The sequence below is a fragment of the Athene cunicularia genome (assembly GCF_003259725.1).
Source record: "Athene cunicularia isolate RWA chromosome Z unlocalized genomic scaffold, athCun1 chrZ_part2, whole genome shotgun sequence".
In the NCBI taxonomy this organism is placed as follows: domain Eukaryota; kingdom Metazoa; phylum Chordata; class Aves; order Strigiformes; family Strigidae; genus Athene; species Athene cunicularia.
Genome location: NW_020799143.1, coordinates 7,821,977 through 7,833,209, shown reverse-complemented (window position 1 = coordinate 7,833,209; position 11,233 = coordinate 7,821,977). Strand labels below are relative to the sequence as shown.

The following is an 11,233-nucleotide window of genomic DNA, read 5'->3' as shown; positions in this document are numbered from 1 at the left end:
TGGACCCCCCCCCCCCCCCCCCCCCAATCTTGTCATAGGGAGGAGGGAGAGTGTTTTGCCTTGTTTATATCTTCTATTTTGTTTAAAGGTGTCAGGGATCTTAGAGTTGTATCCTCTTGCAAAATGGGAACAGTTCTATCAGTTCAGTAGTAAAATGTACATCTGTGCTGCAGGTACTTTTTTTTTTTTCTTCTCCAAGAGTAGCCAGTCTCTAAGTGCTGTTTTACATAAGCAAGGAGGTATGATCAGTGTTTGATACCACAGCAGCTAACACCGAAGCAACTAGTTGGAACTACAGTGTTTTAGTCTCTTACAAGGTCATTTACCCTTGCAGAGTTGAAAAAATGCTATTTATCCCTATGTTTCTGTTTAATTTTTATAATAAGGTGCAGACTATGGGGTGTGTGTAGAATAACAGTTGAGAAGCTTCATTGCAGGAGAGAAATACCTGTGAGGAAAATGAGAGGGAGAGGTAATAGAAAAAAAGAAAGAGTAAACTGAATGTGGTGATTGAATGTGGTGGTGCTGCAGTGAAAATCTGTGCCTGTTTATGTTGTGTTAGGGCAGAAAGGGGGATATTGGCATGAAAGGCACCTTCTGCTTTCTTACGTGGCACTGAGGGCTTTTGTATTCCCTGTGTTCTCTCTGGGTCCTTTGCTCAGTGCACAGGTGTAGAAACCTGGAGGTGAAGTTGCGTAGTTCCAGAGAGTGGTTGTTCCTCTCTGATTCAGGTCCATGCTAGGACCTGTCTCTGTCAGATAACCCAGTGCAAGCCAGGGGAGGCTCAGTGTCTTGATTCGTGTCAGAGCTCATCCAGCTGCCTCTAAAATTTTTGTACTCTTGCACAGAGGTGAGGTTCCAATAAGTTGACAAATCTAACATCACGGTACTTACTTAGGTCTTCCTTTCTCTAATCTTTTAATTGGAATACATTCAGTGATTAGGTTGCAAATGACACTGCTTCATACTGATGGTTTTCCTTCTTTTTCTTGACAATCATTTCTGCAAAAGGATTTAACAGTTTTTAGTTCAAAAACTTTACCCATAAATTGCTCCTGGATCTCACTTTAGTGAGAACACTTGGTTTTACGCTTGATGGAATTAATCAGCTTGTTGTCGCCTTTTTTGTTGTTAGAAAAACCTCATTTGATTGTTCATATTGTGTTTTTTATATCGTTTAACAGCTCAACAGTGTCCACAAAATTGCTTCCACTTTTATTCACGATAGAGCAAACAACATGCATTTGCTTTTCCAGCTGTGACATAGAGACATTCAAGTTTTGAATCAAAAGATGTGAAGTGGGAGACATGGTACATTTCACATTTTGCTCTGACACACCTCTCTAGATTGCATCTCGGTCTCCCTGGAGACCTGGTTATCTTTAAGTCTTAAGCTAGTTTAGGGCCTTCCTCTGTTATTTTCATGCAAACAAAATGGAATTTGATCTTCGTGTCTAAACAAGATGTATTGTGACTGTAGTCCAGTGCTTAGGATACTTATTTATATCCGGTAAAGCTTAGCTTAGCAAATTGTCTCAGGAGAGAAGTTGAACACCAGCATGAGGGTCAGGCTGATGTGACCATTTTGCAGATGAAGCTGGGAGCAATTGGAAGGTAGAATTATACTCCTGTACTTTAAATTCAAGTCCTTTGTCCCATAATAAAGGCATATGGGATATGATATGCTGACTACTTTAAATGCAAACTATAGGATGCAAGGGTAGACATTTTGTTATTATTAGAATTTTCCTTCAGACAGCTTTTCTTAATTAAAAGAAGAAAAAATAATTCTGTGTTTTATAAATGTCCTGATCTTGTTGGGGTGTGTATAAAGTATGCTGTAAGAAGGCTTTCCACACTCACCCTCTTTGAAAAATGTGGGTAAAGGGTAAACATGTAGCTTTCTGGAGATAATTGGGTAAAACAAATGGGTTCCTTACACATTTAAGCACTTTAAGGGCAAGTGTGGTGTTCGGTCTGGTCTTTTCGGACAAGGGTGAGTTATGTATCTGTGTTGTCATTAGTATTGTCCTCAGAGTGGAATGAGAGGCTATGTGTTACAGAAGCCATCTGCATAATTAGAAGAATGTGCTTCCTATTGTGAAGGAATAAAAAGTTACATTTATGAAACAGATACCTTTATATGGGTACATTTGCCTTTATAAGAGGTTTTGGTTTCAACTGTGTTTATGATTATAGTAGCACTTCTCAATCAGTATGTTAAGAAAGTGATTTCCTTAGTTCATCCCAGATGTTACTGCAAGAAAAGAGAAAGTGTGCAGCAGAACAATGACCCTCGTCTTCAGAAGAATGGACTTCAGCTTCTTGATTGAGCTTGTAGATGCTCATGGGAGGCAGCTGTGAAGAATAAAGAGATCCAAGACAGGTCCAAGATTGGAAAGAATAGCCTCTGTCAGGCATAGAAACTACTTGTTTTAAAATTCACAGGCTGGGTGGATGTGGCAGGAGGTCCACATGGCTGAAGGGGGAGCTCTGACTGAACTCAAGTGCAGAAGGCACCTGTGCATAGGTGGAAGTGGATGGGCTGCCTGCAGGAAATAAACATTGCTCAGATGGGATAGAAGATCCAAGCTCAGCTGGAACTGAAATTTGTGATGAATGAGAAGGTTGCCAAGGGCTGTTACAGCTGCCTAAGTGGCAAGAGTGAATTAAGGAATATGCAGGCCTGCTAAAGAATGGGGTAGTGGGCCTAGTGACAAAGGAAGTAGAAAAGGCTGAGTTACTCAACAGATTATTTTGCTCTTTCTTTACTGGCAAGGTCTGCTGTCAAGTCTCCTAGATCTATGTGCCTAGAGTCCATGTCTGGGCCATGTTAAACAAGATTGAGTCAGGGACCTCTTAAGGAATCTAGACTTATACAGAAATTCGTGGGACTGAGTGGGATGCATCCAATGCTGCTGAGGGAACTAGTCAGTGCAGAGCCTCTCTCTGTCATGCTCAAAAAGGCATATGATGACTGAGTGAAGTGCATTATGACTGGAAAAAGGCAAGCATCATAGCTATGCTGAAGAAAGATAAGGTAGATTTGGGGAACGTCAAGCCAGGCAGCCTAATCAAAGTCCCCAGGAGAATTGTGGAGCCAATCTGCCTAGAAACTATTTCCAGACACATCAGGAGAAAGTGACCAGGAACAGCAAACACAGATTGACCTGGGCAAGTTGTGCCTGACCAACCTGGTTGCCTTGTACAATGATGTGATTAGCAGTGTGGTTGTGGGGAGAGTAAAACGTTTGACACAGCCTTTTTGTGTCCAAAGTGGAGAAATGTGCACTAGATTTGCAGGTTACCAGATGAGTGGAAAATTGGCTGGACCAGTGGGCTCAAAGAGTAGGAGTTCAGATGGTTATTTAGGCATTCCTCAGGAGTTTGTATTAAGGATGCTAGAATTTAATGTCTTCATCAGTTACCTAGAAAACGGGAGGAATACATCCTTAAGAAGTCCACAGATGACACCAAACTGAGAAGGTGAATGACGGATGAGCTGATAGGTCAGGGCTGATATTCAGAGGCACTTCAGCAGGTTGAAGAAGTGGACTGATGGGGACCTTTTGAAGTTCAACAGTCAGGTATAGATGGGGACCTTTTGAAGTTCAACAGTCAGGTACAGAGCCCTACACTTGGAAGGGATCAGCATCATGCAACAGGTACACTTGGGGACTGACTGTCTAGAAAGCTGCTTTGCAAAGTGGTATCTGGGAATTTGGTGGACAAAAAGTTGAGCAAAAATCAGCAGCATGCTCTTCAGTAATGAAGGCCAAGCCCACCCTGGGTAGCATTAACAGCATTTTATTTGAGGAATTCATTAATCCCCTCAATTCAGCACTTGTGAGGTGGCATTTAGAGGGCTGTGTGCAGTTTTAGGCTCACCAGTACAAGAAAGATGTGGACATACTGGAGACAGTCTAGTGGTGGGCCACTGAGATGGAGGCTAGAGCCCTTGATATACAAAGAGAGTCTGAGAAACTGGGTTGTTTTGCCTTGAAGAACAGATAGCTTGGCAAGACCTTTCTAATTTCTGTTTTCAGCTATCTAATGGGTGGTCATAGAGAAGACAGGCTCCTGGAAGTGCAGATGGAAAGTGAGAAGCAATGGGCTGATGTTACAGCAGGAGAAATTCTGAAGAGATATTAAAAATCTTCAGAGTGAGCAAGGTCAAATTCTGGAGCAGGTTGTTTAGAGAAGCTGTGTCTTCATCCTTGGAGATGCTCAAAGCTTGACTTGATACAGCCCTGAGCAATGTGAATCTGACTTCAAAGTGGGCTCTTGTCTGAGCAGGAAAGTGAACTAGACAGTCTTCCAACATTGTTTCATGGTTGCATTAACAGCAGCATAAATGTCTTCAGAGAAGATTCAAAATAAAGTGGTGGAAACAACAAGAAAGCCACAAGGCAAAAAAGCAAAAAAACCAAAATTGCAGAATGGAAATAAAAATCATGTGAGAGAGGAGTCAGTTGTATTTGAAATGCTGTAATTCTGAAAGTATAAAAAATTTGCATTTGTAAGACTTCGTATGTTTGTATAGAATTTATGACATGTCTTACTCCTTTTGTTTTGAGAGTGGGAGAAATGCCATATTAAGCCGCTCATTGTTGTCCACAATTAATTGGAAATCAGTGACTGGAAACTATTAATCAAAATGTGGAATGCATTTCTTTTGAACACCAGAGGAAAAGGAACAAAAAAGAATCAGAGCTGTTATGAATGGACTGAATCTTCTGTCTTGAAAAATGCATGATTGTTTATTGCGTTACAGGACGTAAGTTGTAAGACAAGTGTGGATAATGTCCCCTTTCCCCTTTTCAGCCCCTGATGGACTGCAGCTATCTTGGGATGTCAGTCAGCCACTGTTAATCCCCGTGTGAACTCAGACAATGGTGAAATTTCCAACCTTGTTACCTGGAAATGAGCGCTCTCTTCTCAGCTGAAAGACCTTGATATTTGAAATATGCTGACCACTGATAAAGTTGTCAGGCTCAGATAATTAGTGATGGTGACTGAAAAAAGAAAAAAACAAACCTAAAATGGTGCAATTTATAGTCTATCTAAAATTTTCATTTTATAAAAGGTTTTTAAAGTTGTGTGAGGTGGTGCTCATCTCAGATGCTTGCTTGGTTTAAAATGTATACGTAAAATGAACACATATTACTTTACTTAAAAAGTAAAGCAGAATATAATATATATGAGTTCTTGTTTGGCTTTATACAGTACTGTCTGGACTTCTGGATTTTGCTATCCAAACAGCTGATTGCTGTTTGGATAGCAAGAGACCAGTTCTGCACTGCCTGCCAGCTTGCCTGTGTTGAAGAGAACCTCAACATTTCTGCTGCCAAGTCAGGTCAAAATTTCTGGCTGACCAGAGAAGCAGATCTTGAAAGAAAAGATTTTGGTCAGGTTTATGTGTTTGAGTTTTAAAATGTACTGCCTGGCATTCTTTTTGTTTGTTTGTTTGGTTGGTTTTTTGTGTTTTTTTTTTGTTGTTGTTGTTTTTGTTTTGGTTTTGTTTTGTTTTGTTTTGTTTTGTTTTGTTCCCCCCCAGTCTTTGTTGTTTTACATCATAGCTGCATAGATTTAAATATTATGACATCAAAATGGTAAATTTTTTATTGGAAAAAATGATGAGTGAATGGCTACATGTGGGTAGATTCTTGGGTAGGTTTTTTTTTCACAATACTTTTGTGATAAACTTCTATAAAATATGCATGATGAAATGTCCGCACATATACTTAATTTGACTGTTAAAAGATAGAAAGCAGATTAATTTGATGTTGTATTAATGATAAGCTTTCTGGGAGTGGTTACAGCCAGACAAAAAGCTTTTCTGTTAGTATTGGCATCTGAAGTTCCAACCCACAAACTTCAGGTTGAATCTTAGTTCTCTTGTGTATTCTTGAATCTAGAATACTTAGAAAAGCTAGCTCCTATTTTGCTTATATTTAGGAGAAGGGAAACATCATGTAAATATACTTGCCAATATTGTAAATCATGCTGCAAAGATTTACAAAGTTATTTTGGTTAGTTGGTATTGTGATGTAATTGAACAGGAAAAATTATTATTTCCTCTGTCACCTGGATTTTTCTGTCTTTGAACTTTTAATTCAGGGAGATGTGTAGTTTACCTGGATTAAGGAATTGAAAAATGACAGTATTTGGTGGGTGCAGCTGTTTAAAATATTCTTCACTGTCCTGAAGGAACTGATCTGTGGCAGTTCCCTGGCTAATCTAGACACTTGTGGCCAGCCATTAAAATTCTTCTGTTCTTGCCCCAAACAAAATAAGTTATTGATGGCTAGCACTACATTTTTCTAACTCATTGTGATCAGTCTGAACTTTCTTGCAGTTCCTATTTTGAAAAACACTGGGATAGATTTAAAAACAAAATAACTTTTAATCAGTCTTTCGCAAGGAAATATTTTATTAGTTGTTTATCTTGAGCTGCTAAAACTTGTGAAATGAACTGGATGTGATGTGTTTCAGAGGTAACATTGTGACAAAATAAGGTAAAAAATAGTAATACATGATAAAAAATGAATACATTGTAAACGGAACAGTTTATAACTGAACAAAATGAGATAAAAAAGACTAGGGCAAAGACAGCTCTAATAATTATGTGGTGTAATGAAAAAGAAGGTGGTGAATTTTAAGACAGTTAATGGGATGATGGGAAATTGAGATTGAGTGATAGGAGATTAAATAAATGTGGCTTACTGAACTTGAATTCCAGTCCAGATGTTAGAGTATTGCAGTAAGTATAATGTATATTTTATTGAAGTATTTTTCAAATGCGCTTAACAAATTTTTGCCTTTGACACACTGGTTTCAGTGGGAACCACATTCAGGTCTCCTTGAGCAGTTCTAAAGATTCCTTGTGTCCTGTTTGACTACAGCATGGCATATTGAAACATAAAATTATTGTGGTAGTGCAAAACATATTGGTAGCCAGTGAAAAACATGGGTACTCAGTGAAGGACATCCCGATTCTAGTGTGTGTTCTGTAACTGAAAAATGTGTACTTTGTAAGAGGGTAAAATGAAAAATGCCACACCCAAGTATCCACGGTGAAATGTCCTTGTCTCTTTGTTACAAATCAGCATGCTGGATTTCCAGTGAAAGAATCATCCCTTAAAACAGCAGATAAAATTTCTGAGAAAATTTTCCTACATGTACTTCCTTGGGGGGACCACTTGAGGGCAGCGTAAGACTCTTGTTAACTTCAGCCTCTAGTGTTTCAACAGGGGCCTTGAGTGCCTTGACTTTTCACTTCATTGTAACACAATGTGAATGGTAATATCAAAGGTAAAAAGTGACTCAGCTTTTTAAATGGCCTCTTCTCTGATGCACAGAATTTCTTGTTTGCAGAACAGCACGCATCAGTTCAGCATGGTTAATAGATAGCCTTTTTCAGAGTTTTAGCTTTTAATTAGTTTGAGGCAACCTTAAGAGCTGCTGTGTGATAGTTCAGCAAAAATCTTGCTGGTGTCCTTGTGCACCGTGCATTGATTGTCCTTGAGAATTTATTGCATACACTGTGTTTATATGATCTTGATGTTTTCTGGAGGGTCCTTTCCAAGAATTATCAGTGCAAGTGCTACCAAAATTATGCCTAGTTTCATGTTTTAGAGGTGGAATGTGTAAAAAACCTTATCTTCACATCTAATAAATCATCACTGCAGGCACATAAAACATAGGTGGTTACATAACACTTTCCTGTAGAAATGCTGCCGTTGCTGCCTCATTATTCAGGCAAGTACTGGATTATTTCAGTGTATCATTACATTTTTAGGACTCTATTCAGAACATTCATAGGGAAAGAGTCATAAAAAATATCTAAGTAATAACTAGAAGTAGACTAACAACCACTTAACTACAGTTTTCTTCTTAACTGTAATTATATATATCAGTGTAATCTTTCTTTCAGAAACGCTTTGGATTTATGCACAGTATTATAAAATCTCATAATGAATAATGCTGTCAGTCACTTAACATTGATCAAGTTTTTTCAAATCACTCTTTAGATGGAGGGCTGCATTTCAGTCAGGAGGAGTATTAAAGTATAAAATGAGAGACTGAATGACATTGAATCTCATTGGCTCTTTTAATGTCTTGGTTTCCCTCCCTCCCTGCAATGGGCTGCTGGTATCTGATTCACTAGCTCCTTCCTTATGTTTTGGTTTAAACTGCTGGAGGTGCCATTCATGCCTCAGAACCTTACTGAAACAGGAACAAATTCTGTGTATTTCAAGGGCAAACACTTCAATTAACTGAGGGAAGAAATAATTTGATTTACAATATCTGCTAAGCAGTGATGATTGTATGCAAAGGTTTTGGGCTACAAGCATTGAACAAGAAAAAGGAAAGCTTTAGAAAGCTGCTGTGTGAAAGCAGTTTTGTTTTTGAGAGAGAATGAAAAAGTGAAAACAAATAAATATTGTAGACTAAAGCAGGAATAGGAATGTGAATCTAGAACCAGATATGAGTCAGGTTTGACTGGAATTCTTGTTATTTTGCCAACGTTTAGTAACTCAAGTAAGCAGAGACTATTTTATCCTGTAAAAAGTCCCATTGTCTTGGGAAACTACAGTTTAGAGTGAAAAAGGACCATATTCTGGCTCTTTTCTTCTGAAGTTTCACTACAACAAATTAGTTTTCTAAGATCTAAATGATAAAAAATTGTTCACTGAACTCTATGCTGCATGGGCTGGGCCTTAACTTCTGTGAACAGGAAGAACATCTGCCTGAATAAAGTCAGATCCTGTCTGTGACTGTTGTGACTATTAGTGATGATCCCTTGCTACCTACCTACCTACCTACCTGTTGCTGGCCAGTGAAGTTTTGGAGTTGTCAATCTGTTTTTCTCAGTAAGTTTCATGTTTGCACTGAGATTTGCAAGTATGGGGCAGCTTGCAAGATGTGGTCCTTGAGTTGTATATTCTTCTAAGCAGAGGGGCCTGTTTGTTTGCTGGAGCATATGAGTATATGTGGTGCTAAATAAATTACACCAGATTAATCAAAAAAATAATGCAGGAGTGCTATCTTTAAGTTAGCTGCAGCCCTCTATTTGAGTAGAAAGCACAGTGAAGAAGTGTTTTGTAATTCTGAATTTGAAAGTTGTAACAATAAGTAATTTCATTATTGAACTAATGAAAGAGTTGTATTACAGGCTACACTGCTTCATCAACTGTAAAAATCTTTTTCAGTATATAAGAAAAATATATTCTGTCTTCTTTGTGATTTTTCCTAATTGCTGCATATATATGCATTTCTGTACATTGCTGTTGTTAAAACATCAAAACCAGCAACATAAGACTTATTAACGGAATCATAAACTGGATGAGACTTTTAACACACTGCATATTTAATGTCTGGCTTTAGGATGCCAATGATTTGAAAAGGTAAAAAAGGAGTAGAAAAGGATACATTTTCTGAATCTTAATTCAAAATACCTTGGGAATACTTCTGTCAAGATGTCCCTTGTTTTAAGGGTTTTGTTATTTAAAAAAAAAAAAAAAAAGTAGTGAAACCTGATATATACAGTTAGAGTCTATAATACCAGGAATGACTTTTGTGGCTTCCTCTGCCTCACTGTGGGAATTTGTTGACTCCTTGCAGCTTTTTCAGAGACCTGATTTACAAATGTCTTCAGGGCTTGCTGTTTGCTTCATACATGTGTCCTGCACTCAACAAAGCTCCTAACAGTTCAAAAGAAAATGCATTGCTTTAAATAGCCTAAGTCACTGGACAAGATCTTCTATTCTCTGTAATGCAGGTGCTTTCAGAATGTCACAGAGGGGGAGGTGACAAGCAAGGAAGACTAGGTGAAACTTAAAGGCATCTAACTTTGATGTGTAACAGCAGCTCAGGAAAAGTATTTTCCACTTACCATTTGTAATGCTTGTAAACCGTTAAAGGCTGCTGCTGGTGAAGCTAATGTCTGAGTGTACTTTTATTTCCTACTTGTACATGGTTGGTGCAGTAGGAACTAAAGGTGAAATCTTAACTATATTGGGGCCTCAAAGTAAGATCTTACAATTTTGATTTTACCCAGCTGCTTCAAAAATAGCCAGTGTCTCTTTAAAAAGTAGTGTGGTTAGTAAAATAAGAAGTGTTAGAGGGAGATTTTAGCATTTAATTAAAGCAGCTAAGGGGAAGAAACAGACCAGCTTTTACTCTCAGAAGCTCTCTTCATGTTTGGTGTAAAAGCTGTAGAAGTGTTTGTGCAAGTTCTACTATATGATTACTTGCATTAACAACCTGATCCAGATGGCAAAGCGTCTAGCCAGAGGAGATGAATTACTGGACCTGTTGCTTGCCAACACAGAGGTAATTATTGGAGCAGTCAGGACTGGTGGTAGCATGAACTGCAGTGATGATGCGCTGGAGGGAATTCAAGATCTCAAGGTATATGGGCCAGGTGAAAAGTATAGTCAAGAACTTAAACCTCAGGAAAGTGAACTTTCAGTTGTTCGAGGAACTAGTGGCTGGGGCACTCTGAGAAACTGCTCTCAGGGATAAAGGAGCAGAAGAGAGCTGGCACCTATTTAAAGACATTTTTCCCAGAACTCAAAAAAATCTTGATTCCCATGTGCAAGAAATCATGACAAGGAAGGCAGGAGACCAGCATGGCTGAGCAAGGACATCCTGGTCAAACTGAAACACAAGGGAAATGCATAGACAGTGGAAGAAGGGAAATGCATCCTTGGAAGAATACATGGATACTGCTGGGAGTGTAGGGATGGGATCATGAAATCTAAAGTACATCTGGAGCTAAATTTGGCAGTCTGTGAAGAATAGTAATGGCTTCTACAAGTACCTTAGTCAGAAAAGAAGACAAATGGAATTGTAAACTCTACCTCCCTGTCTGGATAAATGACACAAGAGATCTTGAGACAACTGACATGGAGATGGCTGAGGTATTCAGTGACTTCTTTGCCTGGGTTTTCACTGTTAATTGCTCTTCCCCCAGCTTTTGAGTCCCTTCATGTCAGGGCAAGCACTAGGAGAATGAAGTCCCACCTATTGTGGGAGAAGATCAAGCTCAAAACCATCTGAGAAAACTGAACATATACAGGTCCATAGGACTCAATGAGATTCATCCCACGGTCTTAAGAGAACTAGTAGTTGTAGTCACTAATTCAGTGACTGAATGTCCAAATGGAAACAAGTAACTAATGGTGTCCCTCAAGGGTCCATACCAGGGCCAGTACTATTCAATATC

General features: G+C 38.8%; 1 long non-coding RNA gene across 1 annotated transcript in view; it reads right to left on the bottom strand.

Annotated features, from left to right (window-relative positions):
• Positions 1-9,483, bottom strand: part of LOC113490014 — a 10,981-nt gene extending 1,498 nt beyond the window's left edge. Inside the window, exons 1-2 of the long non-coding RNA XR_003400130.1 lie at positions 9,473-9,483; positions 4,729-4,733 (exon numbers count right to left, since the gene is read on the bottom strand). This is a non-coding gene — a long non-coding RNA (uncharacterized LOC113490014). The remainder of the gene's footprint in view (positions 1-4,728; positions 4,734-9,472) is intronic.
• Positions 9,484-11,233: the final 1,750 nt, after the last annotated feature.